The sequence below is a fragment of the Prionailurus viverrinus genome, chromosome B3 (genome assembly GCF_022837055.1).
Source record: "Prionailurus viverrinus isolate Anna chromosome B3, UM_Priviv_1.0, whole genome shotgun sequence".
In the NCBI taxonomy this organism is placed as follows: Eukaryota; Metazoa; Chordata; class Mammalia; order Carnivora; family Felidae; genus Prionailurus; species Prionailurus viverrinus.
In genome coordinates, this window is record NC_062566.1 from 79,098,103 (window position 1) to 79,113,302 (window position 15,200).

Here is a 15,200-nt window from a genome sequence, read left to right on the forward strand (position 1 = left end):
GCACCGCACCAGCAGGACCCTCATCCATGGCAGGCATCCAAGGACACCCTCGGTGTATTTGAGGAGGACTAGCCAGTTATTCAGCGAACACTGGTCTTACTGTAAGCTCAGCTGTGTCCATTTAAAGCCTACCAAAAAGGTAACAGCTGTGTAGACAGCGGGACAATTTCACCTATTAATATAAACTCTCCCTCCCCCAGAGCACTCCCCCTCACTCCCAGGACCCCTTTTTCCCTCTTTAACTGGTCTTCCCAGTGAACACAGGAGAACAGAAGACGATGCTAAAATAGGCTATTCCAGCAATAAAATTTATTTACCCAAGAACTAAGCACTTCTACGTCTAAGGTACAGTCAACTGTTTTCTTACCAAAGGATAAAATATCTAAACATACACTTTGATTTCCTCATCTGTCAAATGGATTGAACAGTGCCTGCCCTTCCTATCTTTCCCATGTCACGGGGTTGTTTTAGGGATCAGATGAAACAAAGAGAGTGCGAGAGCGCCCGTAGACTACTAGATGGCTCTTTGCTTAGGTAAGATGCTGTTAAGTGCAAACCCAGAGGCCGGGCCTCCGGCCTCAGTGGACTCCCCCAGGAGCAAGGAGAGGCTAAGCCCTGCGCCCATGCGAACCTAACGTGATTCTGGCGGCCCCTGCCTAGCAGAAACTGCCGGGCGCCCTCGCTGCGGATCAAAGATCACAGCCCCGCAGCGGCCATAAAGCCATAAAGAAGATCAAAATCGGCACCCAGCGGCCAGCCCGGGGGTGAAGTCTTCGGCGGGCGCGCGGCGCGGCCCCGCGCAGCTGCCCGCGAAGAACCACAAGGGCGCGCGGGCGGCGCGGGCTTGGCCCCTCCTTCTCCCTCCCCCCCCCACCCCGCCCCCGCCAGGCCCGGCCCGGCTCGGCTCGCAGCTCACGTAGCGAGAGCGTGAGTCAGCGCGCTCGGCCGCACCCCTAAGCCCGGGGAGGGTTCCCTGGAACCGCGCCGGCCAGCCGCACGTCCCGCCGCCCAGCTCCGCGGGCCGATCCGCCGAGCTGTTCTCCGCGTGGGCGGCCGAGGCGGAGCGAGGGGCCCCGGGGGTAGCCGTCGGGAAAGCCACGCGGCCGTGGGGTACGCCTTTCCTCCGCCGAGCGCCCCCTCGGCGCTGGCCTGGCGGGAAGGAGGGGCGGCAGGGTGAAGGGAAGGACAGAGCCTTGGACGGTGGTCCTTCCGCAGCGGGAACTCGACCTTCTTGTCCCTGTGTGCTTTCCTCTGAGCCGCACACTCGCCTGCTCACGTTTGGCCCGACTCGCTTGTTCCTCCCCGCCTGGGCTGTGGGGCCCAGCTGCGGGGGCTCCTGCCGGGGCAGACTGGGGGAGGGGGCCTGGGGTGAATACATTAGGGGGGAGGGGGAAGTCCCTTATCAACCTAATCGCACCGGCAGCCGGGGTTTAGTGGAGACGGCCTGCATTTCCTCAAATCTGCACCTGTTTAGTTACAACCACCAACTTTATAAGAGGAAATTGCCTACGTGCCTGACGGCTGAAGGACAGAATTAGAAGTACTCTTGACTGAACGTGTGAACACAGCAGTGCCTCCTGTTCAGCCCTAGACCTACAGGGTTGCAAAACTGGGCCTCCTGAGGGCAGAAAAAAGTCAAGTCCTCCTTTGCCCTTTGGTAAAATATTCTCTCCCAAATAGGGCAAGTTATAAAGCTTTCCTGTTGCTGGATCTGTGATGTGCCTTTGTCATCTTTGAAAGCCTGTAAGCCATGGGGTAGCCATGTTATGGGGAGAGGGCAGGAGAAAGGATGCTTATGAGGGGACAGAGCTAGATGGGGAAGAGAAAGAGGAAATGTGAATTAGGAAAGGAGCACTGAACAAAGAGTAAAATGATAAACACAATATTATTGAGCCCCTAAGGGAGGTGAGGCATGCTTGGGCACTGGAATGCAAAATAAGCGGCCCCCCATGGTCCCTACTCTCCAGGGTACAGTTGAGAGTGAACATCAACCGAGTAGAGAGTGAAACATAAGGGAGAATTAGTGTAATGGTTCAACACCCGCACTCGGAGCCTGGCCATCCGAGTTCCCATGCCAGCTCTGCAACTTTCGGAGCCAACAGATGGCTTCAACGCCCTTCACCGTCCTTGTTTGAGAAATGAGAATGGTAAAAACAATACTTTTTAGGACTTTGCGGAGAACTAAATACATTAATACAAGCAAAGCACTTGAACAATGCCCTGGGTTCACTAGGCACTCAATAAATATTGTTTACAAAAAAAAAAGAAAAGAAAATGAAGGAAGGAGACACCAGCAAGGTACAGCAAGGTACACCGAGTATGTACTGCAGAACTCCAGAAGTTACATACACAGAAATGGGAATGGAACTTTCCAGGGCTCTGCAATGTGGGAGTCCTGAGTATATCTATGTTAATATTGTTCATAATAGCAAGAAACTGAAAATTTAAGTGCACTTATTTATAAAACGTACATTCATACATTGGAGTAATATGAGAGCCATTAAAAGGATTCCATCACATCTATGTGTGTCAAAATGGGTAAATCTCAAAAATATATTGACTGAAAAACAGTTGAGTTGCAAAATAATGCACGCAGCGTGATCCCACTTCTATAAAGCATGCCCACACAAAAAGTCCATATATATAATATTTATGTGAATTTTTTAATGCTGGAAGAAAACACACCAAACTTACATGTAAGTGAGCTATGGAACGTCACACAGTAAGTGAACAGTAAAGATAGAAATGGAAGCATATTCAACTCCCATCTATGAATGCCTGCTCTTCTCCTGAGCCTCTGCTGAGGACACTTTGGTGGATGTCACCCTCTCTAGAAGCAGCTCGATGTAATGGTCAAGAATCCAGCCTTTGTAATCACTCAGATGGAGGCTCAGGTTTGCCAACAGCTACAATTTGGGGCAAGCTACTCAACTTCTCTGAGCCTGTTTTCTCTTTTCTGAAAGGAGGAGAACAATGGCGCTGGGGGTGGGGGGGGGAGGTACAGAATGGGAGCCCTCCATCAGTTGTGGCTAGATGTGGATCAGGAAGAGAAGTCTTCTTTCTTCTCTTGTGGCTGTCCTTTACCCTAGTAAAGGGTTAAATAGCTGTGTAGAAAAAGGATGAAAGCCTTTTGCCTCAGTCACGTGGGACTGAACTTGATATTGACATTCTAAGAGAGTTTTCAGGCCTAGGAACAGTTGTTTGAAGAATGCCCATCCCCCCCCTTAAAGAACCCGTTGTTTTTGTTCCTTAATAGCCAGAATTATCCACTCAAAGCCCCCATCTCCAAACAGGATGCTCTTACATTTGAAAAATCAGTGGACACCAGTGCCTTCTGAAGGAAGCAGACAGAATTTGTGGTTAAATGAAACACACTAAGAATTCCTTCTTTCTCCCTTGGTTGCTCTCTCTCCCTGGCACCCATAAACAAAAGCGTCTAAGGGATTTTTAATTCTGCCGTGCTGAATATCTATGATTTAAACCTGATTCCCACCTGCTCCTTTAGAACGGGTTGCACAAAATGTCGTTCAGTCCAACCAGCCCTGGGGAGGGGTAAGCACGTACTGCTGGATGGTGGGACGTGCAGAACGTCAGGGGAGCATAACCAAGCAGAGTAAAGCATGTGCTGTGACTAATAAAGGGCGACCTGGGGTGTGGCTGTCATGAGAGAAGTCACCTCCCCGCAGGGCCCCAGTACCTAAGAAAGTTTGGGAAAACAGCGACTGATTCCCAGGCAGTATTTACCCAGCCAGAGTGAATGTGGCTTTAGTTATCACATTCACACTTTTTGAAGCTGCCCTCCTGTGTTTGTTCAGGAAGGGGGTGCTGCCACAGGAAGCCTAAATGATCTCTTTGGGTAAGCCCCATATCTAGGAAGCCAGCAGCCCAGCCCACAGCAAGACAGAGAAGCCTCCACCCTCAGCCCTGGCCTGAGCAGAGATGCCCAAACATTTCCCCAGGCATCCCACCCCAGCACCCCTCCCTGTCTTTTGACCAGGGTTTGGCTGGGTTATGTAGGAAGCCTCCTGGCACAAGATAACATCATTGGCATAAGCGACCTTTCCTGCATGTTCCAGGACAGCTCTGGCCCCTACACCAAATGCAGTTTCTATTATTTTTCAGAGTATTCGTGGTAGGGATTGCATTTTTTTGTTTTTGTGTGTTTGCTTGTTTTTTTGTTGTTGTTTTGCTGGTATAGATGTAACACATGTAAGTTGCAAAAAGAAACCAAAGTGAAACAGAAACATATGAAGAAGAAAATACCAACCACCCCTGTTCAAATTCACGTCTCTTTAGAACCTGTGAAAGTGACCTGTGAATGGAAATTGGGTCGTTGTAATATAATCAAGAAGAAGCTATACTGGACTAGGGTGGGCCTTAAATATAATATGTCTTGTGCTTTGATAAGAATAGGGAATTTGGCCATGACACACAGGGGGAATGCCATGTGATGACAGAAGCAGAGGCTGGAGTGTTGCAGCTGCAAACCAAGGATTGTTGGCTACCACCAGAAGCCACGAGGAGAAAAGGAAAGATCTTTCCCAAGAGTCTTCAGAGAGAACACGGTCCTGCTGACCTTGATGTCAGACTTCTGGCCTCCAGGACTATGAGACAATACATTTCTGTTGTTCTAAGCCACCCAGTTTGTGGTACTCTGTTATGGCAGCCCTAGAAAACTCATACAACCCCAAAACCCATCACACCCAGAGATAAAGAGTATTCATATTTTAATGTATGCCCTTTGATTCTTTCTATAGTCAAATTTGTCTTATGAAATAGATGGCCAATCTGTCTGTGGGAAAATTCCAGCTATACATCTCCTAATTGACTTCAGGCATCCATTGCTTTTTCAAATGACTAAGCAGCTGGGATATTACTGCAGAATATCCCCAGACTCATCCCTCCAGAGCCTAAGGCCCTAGAAAGGTCCGATATCACCTCCAGGTGACTGTCTAAGTCATTCTGGGAAGGACTGTGCTAGCTGATCTGACTGGCAGACATAGCCAGTAGGGTCTCTGTACCAATCACACTCTCTACCCCTGTGTTCCAGGGCACTGAGAGCTTCAACCTGAAACACTCTTCACCCGAACTCTCCCCAGGTCCCGAGGAGAAAACTGACTACAGACCAAATTTCTTTACCTGGAAGACCAGCTGCTGTAGTTCTCAAACACCAGCCATGGGCCCAGTCACGCATACTAGAAAAGTACCCTAAGCAAAGGTTTTGGCTCCTCCTCTCCTTTTCATTACCACAAACATCTTCCCAAAATCTAAGTAAAATTCAAGTTCTGAAAACTTTCCCTGTGTACCATTTCATAAATCCATCCTCTTTCTACAGATACCCTAGCTGAGGCTTCAGATCAAGGTCAATATCAACAGTGATAAATCACGTTGATAGTATGTACCCTTGATAGGATGTGCCAAAAATTACACAATTTGCCTCTGTTAATCTTGTAACCAAGAACCAAACCCTAGCTAATTGTTAGGAAAAACGTCAGGCATACCCAAGGTGAGAGACATTCTACAAAACACCCAAACAGTACTCCTCAAAACTGTCAAGATCGTCAAAAACAAGGGAAGTTTGAGAAATTGTAATAGCCAAAACGAATCTAAGGAGACATGATGATTAAATATAATGTGGCATCCTGGGTAGATCCTGGAACAGGAAAAAAAAAAAAAGGACATTATATAAACACTAATGTAATCTGGATCAAATATGGTCTTTAGTAAAGAATAATGGATCAATAATGGATCAATATGGGCTTATTAATTGTAATAAATATGCCATACAAATGAATATGTTAATAATAGGGGAAACTAGGTGGGGTGCTATATGGGAACTCTTTGGACTATCTTTGTAATTTTTTTCTAAGTCTAAAATCATGCTAAAAAATAAGTTTATTTTAAAAAAGAATAAAGAAAAGGAAATTTTGCGGGGCACCTGGGTGGCTCAATCGGTTAAGCCTCTGTCTCTTGGTTTTCAGCTTAGGTCATGATCTCACGGTTTCGTGAGTTCAAGCCCCACGTCGGGCTCTGCGCTGACAGTGTGGAGGCTGCTTGGGATTCTCTTTCCCTTTCTCTGTCTGCCCTTCTCCTGCTCACGTGTTGTCTCTATCTCTCCCAATATAAATAAATAAACTTGAAAAAAAAAAAAGGGAAATTGTGTGCATAGGGCAAGGAGCTGCCTGTGGGTGAAGGTAAGGGTGAGGATGAATTATCAGGAGTATTATATCCCCTCCTGTCCTGAAAAACCAAAACACCATTAATCCCACCCACTCCTACCTTCCAAACGCCAACAAGGGTGTCTAGAATTCAAAGAATTCATGGCTTTTCCAACAAAAGGTTTTATTTCAGAAAAGTAAAAACAATCAACAACATATAGGGTACTTGTTTACTACATTAAAACTGATAATAATATGGTCCTAAATTTTTCTTACCACTTTATTTACCACTACCCACCCTGCATAAATCCCATATTTTAGTCAAACTGTTCTAGACTGGTAGTTCCCAAACTTTGTTATGCATCCAAATCATCTGGCAGGCCTACTGAATAGAGATTTCTGAGTTCCACCCCTAGAGTTTTTTAGTCATTAGGTCCAGAGTGGGGCCTGAGAATTTTCTTTTTTTTATTTTTAATTTTTTTTTCAACGTTTTTATTTATTTTGGGGACAGAGAGAGACAGAGCATGAACAGGGGAGGGGCAGAGAGAGAGAGGGAGACACAGAATCAGAAACAGGCTCCAGGCTCTGAGCCATCAGCCCAGAGCCCCACACGGGGCTCGAACTCCCGGACCGCGAGATCGTGACCTGGCTGAAGTCGGACGCTTAACCGACTGCGCCACCCAGGTGCCCCATGAGAATTTTCTTTTTTTAAAAAATATTTTATTTATTTTTTGAGAGAGAGCATAAGCAGGGAGGGGCAGAGAAAGAGATGGGGACAGAGGATCTGAAGCTGGCTCTGCACCGACAGGCTGGCAGCAGCGAGCCTGACATGGGGCTCGAACTCATGAAACGAACTATGAGATCATGACCTGAACTGAAGTAGGACACTCAACTGACTGAGCCACTCAGGCGCCCCAAGAATTTTCATTTCTAACTAGTTTCTAGGTGATGTTGATGCTGCTGGTCTGGGGACTACAGTTAGAGAACTAATGGTGTAGAATTATCTTCTTTATCTACACAACATTTTTCCTTCTTATAATGGTGCCTTTGCACATTTAGAGTACTATCTGGAAGGCAATCAACATATTTAGTACTAGACATGCCAAGAGATTTTTAGGCTACAACGGTGAACCAAAAACAACAACAACAACAACAAAACAAAAAACAACTGAGGTTCCTATCCTCCTGGAACTTACATTCTAGGAGTCAGACAGGCAATCAAGCAATCATTAAGAGAATTATAGTCTATGGATAGTGCTCTGAAGGAAATAAACAGGGTTATACGACAACAACTAATTAAGAGTAGGAAGTATATGAACATATCTTGGATACCTTATCACCATCCATTCTTCCCATTTTCCATGCTTACACTTATCATGAATTTTTCAGCAACATTGGGTGGATGGGATTGACCCCATCCATAGCTCATAAGTGGACTCTAACTGGCTTAAACCAATTAGCACAGCAATCTTCCTGGCCTCAATGGTGTGATAGATGCTGTGGTGCCCAGTTCAGATGTCCTTTGCCAGGCAGCACACATATCCCCCAGGTGCTGTATTGACTGCTAAAGGCACACACCTGCCCTTTGTCTCCAGAGAATTGATTGCCCTGGCTGATGGGATCTGCCCAACCTGGGACCAGTCCTCAGCCAACAACTGACTGATACATAGACACAAAAAGCTACATTACCCTTGGGGTGCCTGGATGGCTCAGTGGGTTAAGTGATCAACTTCAACTCAGGTCATGATCTCATGGTTCATGGGTCTGAGCCCCACACAGGGCTCTGTGCTAACAGTTCAGGGCCTGAAGCTTCAGGTTCTGTGTCTCCCTCTGTCTCTGCCTGCCCCACCCCCCCTTTGATACTCTGTCCCTCTCTCTCAAAAATAAACAAACACTAAAAAAAAAAAAAAGCTACATTATCCTTGCATTGTGGTTTATGGTCCCTCTGTGCATCATGCCAAGGCTAGAATTGACCTGAGATTCTTAATTCTTCAGTATCTTTCCCTTCCTTATCCTGTTCCACTCTCTCCCTCACAAATATGTGAGGAAGGAAGGAAGGAAGGACTTTAATAGTCATCATACTGCACATTAGGTCTCCAAAACTTAATCACCTTATAACAAAGTTTGTATTCTGACCAGCATTTCCCCACTTCTCCCACCCTCCAGCCCCAGATAACCAGCACTCTACTCCCTGTCTCTCTGAGTCTGACTTACTTAGATTCTACATCTAAGTGAGATCATGCAGTATTTGTCTTTGTCTGGTTTATTTCATTCAGTAGAACATCCTCCAAAATCATCTATGTTGTCGCAAATGGCAAGATGTCCTTTTTTTAAAATGTAATTTTTATTTTAAAGATTTTACTTTTTTTTTAAGTAATATTTACATCTATATCAAGAGCTCATCTTTACATGAGATCAAGAGCCACATGCTCCATTGACTGAGCCAGCCAGGTGCCCCCAGATGTCCTTCTTTTTTAAGACTGAATAATAGTCTACATCTTCTTTATCCATTCATCCACTGACAGATATGTAGACTGTTTCCATACGTTGGCTACCTGAATGACACTGCAATGAACATGGGAGTGCAGGTACCTTTTCAAGATAGTGATTTCATTCCCTTTGGATATATACACAGAATTAGGATTGCTGGCTTATATGGTAGTTCTTCTTTTAATTTTTTGAGGAAACTCTGTACAGTTTTCCATAATGACTATATAAATTTACACTCTCACCAACTATGTTTAAGTGTTCTCTTTTCTCCACATGCTCAACACCATTTGTTATCTTTTTACTTTTATAATAGCCATCCTAACAGGTGCAACATGATATCTCATTGTGGTTTTGATTTGTATTTCCATGATGATTAGTGATGTTGAGCTTCTTTTCATGTACCTGTTGTCCGTTTGTATGTCTTTTGGAAAAATGCCTGTTCAGGTCCTTTGACCAGTTTTTAGTCAGGTTATTTGTTTTGTTGTTGTTGTTGTTGTTGTTTCCTGCTGAGTTGTTTGAATTCCTTACATATTTTGGATATTAACCTCTTAGCAGATACATGATTTGCAAATATTTCCCCCAATTCTGTAAGTTGCCTTTTCATTTCATTGATTGTTTCCCTTGCTGTGCAGAAACTTTTTAGTTTAATGTAGTCCCACTTGTTTATTTTTGCTTTAGTTGCCTGTGCTTTTGGTGTCAAATCGAAAAAAAATCATTGCCAAAATAAATGCTAAGGGGTTTCCTCCCATGTTCTCTTCTAGGAGTTTTATACTTCTAGATCTCACATTGATGTTTTTAATCCATTTGAATTAATTTTTGTGTATGGTGTTAGAAAATGGTCCAGTTTCATTCTTTTGCATGTGTGTATTCAGTCTTCCTGACACAATTAACTGTAGAGACTATCCTCTCCCTATTGTGTATTCTTAGCACCTTTGTTGAAGATTAGTTGACTGTGTATGAGTGGGTTTATTTCTGGGCTCTTGATTCTCTTCAATTAATCTATGTATCTGTTTTTATGCCTGTACCATGCTGGATTCTTTTTAATTTTTTTAAATTGTTTTTAGTGTTTACTTATTTTTTAGAGAGAGAGAGAGAACATACAAGCAGGGGAGGGGCAGATAGAGACAGAGACACAGAATCTGAAGCAGGCACCAGGCTCAGCGCTGTCAGCACAGAGCCTGACACGAGGCTCTAACTCACAAGCCATAAGATCATGACTTGAGCCCAAGTCAGACACTTAACTAAGCCACCCAGATGCCCCATACCATGCTGTTTTGATAACTACAATTTGTAACATAATTTGAACTCAGGAAGTATGATGCCTCTAGCTTTGTTTTTCTTGCCCAAGATTGCTTTAACTATTTGGATTTTTTTTTTATGGCTTCATATAAATTTTACAATTCTTTCTCATATTTTTGTGAAAAAATGCCATTAAAATTTTGGTAGAAATTACATTGAATCTGTAGACCACTTGGGTTGTATGAACATTTTAACAAAATTGATATTTGCAATGCATGAAAATGGGATAACTTCCCATTCATTGTGTCTTCTTTGATTTCTTTCATCAGTGTTTTATAGTTTTCAGTGTACAGATCCTTCACCTTCTTGGTTAAACTTATCCCTAAGTATGTTATTCTTTTTGATGTTATTATAAATGGGATTGTCTTCTTAATGTATTTTTAAGATAGTTTATGGTTGCTGTATAGAATGTAACTGATTTTTCTATGTTTTTATATCTTGCAGCTTTACTGAATTTGTTAGTTTTAACAGTTTTTTGATGGAGTCTCTAGAGTCTTCTATATACAAGATTATGTCACCTGCAAACAGTGGCAATTTTACTTCTTCCTTTCTGATTGGATGCTCTTTCTTTCTTTTTCTTTTTTTTCCTAACTGCTCTAAGACTTTGAATACTATTTTAAATACAAGTGGCAAGAGTGGGCATCCTTGTCTTGTTTCTGATTTTAGAAAGCTTCCAGCTTTTCACTGTTGAATACATTAGCTGTTGGCTTGTCATATATGGCCTTTATTATGTTTAGATACATTACCTTACACCTAATACATTGACAGCTTTTATCATGGAAGGATGCTCAATTTTGTCAAATGCTTTTCCTCCATCTATTGAGATGATCATATCATTTTTATCCTTTACGTTAATATCACATTTATTGATTTGCATATGTTGAACCATCCTTGCATCCCAGAGATAAATCCTACTTATCAGGGCATGTGATTCTTTTAATGTGTTGTTGATTTGGTTTGCTAGTATTTTGATGAGGATTTTTACATCTATGCTAATCAGGTATATTGGCCTATAGTTTTCTTGTCATGTCTTTGTCTGTCTATCCAAGTAAAGCTGGCTTGTGAAATGTTTGGAAATATTCCGTTCTCTTCAGTTTTTTTTTTTTTTGGAGAAGTTTGAAAAAGACTGGTATTAATTTTTTTTTTTTTAATGTTTGATAGAATTCACCAGTAAACCCCTGTGGTCTTGAGTTTTTCTTCGTTGGGAGATTTTTGATTACTGATTCACTCTCCTAACTCATTACTAATCTGTTCAGATTTTCTACTTCTTCATGATTCAGTCTTAATAGGTTGTCTATTTCTAGGAATGTATCCATTTCCTCTAGGTTATCTTATGGCTTTGTTGGTGTATAATGCTTGCAGTAATCTCTAACAATCCTTTGCATTTCTGTAGCAAAAACTGTAATGTTTCTGCTTTTTTTTTCTGATTTAAGTCTTCTCTCTCTTTTTTGTTTAGTCTAGCTAAAGATTTGTCAACTTTGTTCCTCTTTTCAAGAAAAACAACTCTTAGTTTTGTTCTTTTCTATTGTTTTCTATTGTTTTTTTTCTTTTGTATTGTTTTTCTAGTCTCTATTTCATTTCTAATCGGATCTTTGTTATTTCTGCTGCTAACTTAAGGCTTAGTTTGTTCTTTTCTTCCCCCTAGTTCCCTGAAGTTATTTAAGATCTTTCTTTTTTCTTAATTTGGTGTTTATCACTATAAACTTACCTCTTAGAAATGCTTTTACTGCTTCCCTCAAGTTTTGGTATGTTGTATTTCCATTTTCATTTATTTCAAGATTTTTTTATTTCCCATTTGATGGCTTCTTTGATACATTGGTTGTTCAGGAGTATGCTCTTTAATTTCCACATATTTGTGAATTTCCTTTATTAGTGGTTGCTAGTTTCTTACATGGTCAGAAGATACTTGACACTTTATAGGTATTTCTTATAGAGCACTTACACATGCATCAGACTCTGCTTTTGGAAAAATGGCCTAAGATAAACGAGCACAAGACCCATATAAGGACCATCAGAGTCAAGTTGTGTTTATCTTAGTACCCAGATGTTACATGAGTTGTTGACAGCCATTGGAAAGAAGAGAAGAATCAAGCCAACACTAAGGAAGCAGGGTGAAAAATAGAAGACAAATCTTGGTCATTTAGTTTAAACTATGGCTATGGTGTATTCTTAAGCCAGATCTATGACTGGTGATAGATAGATAGATAGGTAGGTAGGTAGGTAGATAGATAGATAGATAGATAGATAGATAGATGAGACAATAAATTACATTTTTATAATATAAGTCAATTAAGCTAGAATTACTGCAAGAAAAATTATCCCTAGTGATACACTGAGGTCATCAAAGAAGGGGACTCTAAAAAGACATTTAGAATGACATTTAAAGCATGGGAAAGAGACAATCGTGCAAAGAGGCAGAAAAAGGAAAGGAGAAAATAACTACTGCAGAGACCACTTAGTGGGAATTTAGCAACTGGAGCAACTTAGAGGAGGCCAATGTGAGCAAGGTGGAAAAAGGTAGGACACAAGATTGGGAAGATGAGTAGAGACATCATAGGTCTTATGCAGGAAAGGTGAGTGGAACTCTAGTCAGCAAACCCTTACTCAAAGAAAAGACCTTCTCTTAACATCAAAAGATTGATCAATACTTCTTACTCAATAGTCTCCGGAGGCAAGGGAAACAAAAGCAAAAATGAACTATTGGGCCCTCATCAAGATAAAAAGCTTCTGCACAGCAAAGGAAACAATCAGCAAAACTAAGAGGCAACCAACAGAATAGGAGAAGATATTTGCAAATGGCATATCAGATAAAGGGCTAGTATCCAAAATCTATGAAGAACTTATCAAGCTCAACACCCGGAAAAACAAATAATCCAGTGAAGAAATGGACAAAAGACATGAATAGACACTTTTCCAAAAAAGACATCCATATGGCTAACAGACACATGAAAAAATGCTCAGCACCACTCATCATCAGGGAAATACAAATCAAAACCTCCATGAGATACCACCTCACATCTGTCAGAATGGGTAACATTAACAACTCAGGCAACAACAGATGTTGGCGAGGATGCAGAGAAAGAGGATCTCTTTTGCACTGCTAATGGGAATCAAACTGGTGCATCTGCTGTAGAAAACTGTATGGAGGTTCCTCAAAAAAGTAAAAATAGAACTACCCTATGACCCAGCAATTGCACTACTAGGTATTTATCCAAGGGATACAGGTATGCTGTTTCGAAGGGGCACATGCACCCCAATATTTATAGCAGTGCTATTGGCAATAGCCAAAGTATGGTAAGAGCCCAAATGTCGATGAACGGATAAAAAAGATGTGGTATATATATACAATGGAGTATTACTTGGCAATCAAAAAGAGGGTGGGAGGGATGGGCTAAATGGGTAAAGGGCATTAAAGAAGACACTTTGTTGGGATGAGCACTGGGTGTTATACATAGGGGATGAATCACTGGAATCTACTCTTGAAATCATTATTGCACTATATGCTGACTAACTTGGATGTAAATTAAAATATAAATATTTTTTTTAAAAAGGACTGATGAATGATTTTACATTTAGAGAGTTTAGGTGAAAATTTTATGTTGAAAGTAAATATGACTCATTTTTTATGATTCCCCATTTTAAAGTTTTCAATTAAGCAACTACCCATTGCAGACCTCATCAGTTCAGAGCATTGTTACTCTATCCTATCATATGCATGTACTATAATCTATTTAACCTTATTGATTGTTGCCAGTGTTTCATTTAATTAACAGTGCTGCAGTGAATGACCTTGTACATACACATTTGCAGTTATTGGAGTAAACCTGTAATTTTATAAACATACAATTTCTGAATCACAAAGAAGCCACATTCCCATTTTAAATAAATGTTGCCAATTTATTTCTAAAATTATACACTAATTTATACTCCATTTACAACAAAACTTACTGGACATTTTGTCAATTAAAAAAATACATTTTCCAATGAGATAGGCCAAAAAAAATGCTTTCATTTACATTTCTTTAATTATTGAAGTGTATTTTTATTTGCATTCATAATTTTTCTCTTATAAATACACAATTCATGTCTCTTTAAACTTCTGTTCAGTTATCTTTTTATAGACTTGTAAAATTTCTTTGGATATTATAAATATCAGCCCTTTATTTTCCATATGTGATTTAAATATTTTTCCCATTGTCATTGGTCTTTGACTTTGTTTATGGTGTGTTTTAGATTTTTATGTAGTGAAAATCACTCTTTTAAAAATGCCTTTAGGTTATTTTTTCATGCTTGGAAAAGACTTTATGGCATACCTTAGAGATAATGTAGGTTCAGTTCCAGACCACTGCAATAAAGCAAATATCACAACAAAGTGAGTCAAATGAATATTTTGGTTTTTCAGTAAAATTTAGGTTTATACTACACTGTAGTCTACTAAGTATGCAATAGCATTATGCTTAAAAAAACAATGTACATACCTTAATTTATAAATAATTTCTTAAAAAATTAAGTACATAAGAAATACTTTCTTGCTAAAAAATGCTAACCATCATCTGAGCTTTCAGTGAGTTTTAATCTTTTTGCTGGTGGAGGGTCTTTCCTCCATGTTGGTGACTGCTGACTGCTGACTGTTCAGGTTGCTGAAGGATGGGGTGGCTGTGGCAATTTCTTTTTTTTAATTTTCAAAAACTACTTAAAAATATGGAACGCTTCACAAATGTGCATGTCGTCCTTACGCAGGGGCCATGCTGATCTTCTCTGTATCTTTCCAATTTTAGTATATGTGCTGCCAGAGCAAGCACTGGCTGTGGCAATTTCTTAAAATAATACAATAATGAAGTTTGCCGCTTGGTTGACCCTTCCTCTCCAACGATTTCTCCATAACATTCAATGCTGCCTGGTTGCATTTTACTCACAGAACTTCTTTCAAAATTAGAGTTCTCTCAAACCCTGCTGCTGTTTTATCAACCAAGTTCTAAATCCTTGGTTGTTGTTGTTTCCACAATCTTCACAGTATCTTCAGCAGAAGATTCTACCTCAAGAAACCACTTTCTTTGCTCCTCCACAAGCAACAACTCCTCACTTGTTAACGTTGTATCACGAGATTACATCTGCAGTTACTCCTTCCACTGAAGTCTTGAACCCCTCAAAGTTATCCATGAGGGTTAGAATCGACTCTTCCAAATTCCTGTTAATGTTGATGTTTTGACCTTTTCCCATGAATCACAAATGGTGTCCAGAGTGGTAAATCCC

At 41.0% G+C, this 15,200-nt stretch overlaps 1 non-coding gene across 1 annotated transcript; it reads right to left on the bottom strand.

Moving 5' to 3' along the window:
* Window positions 1-14,642: 14,642 nt before the first annotated feature.
* On the bottom strand, window positions 14,643-14,749 carry LOC125169139 (U6 spliceosomal RNA). The gene has a single exon (XR_007153472.1). It is a non-coding gene; the product is annotated as a U6 spliceosomal RNA (small nuclear RNA).
* Window positions 14,750-15,200: the final 451 nt, after the last annotated feature.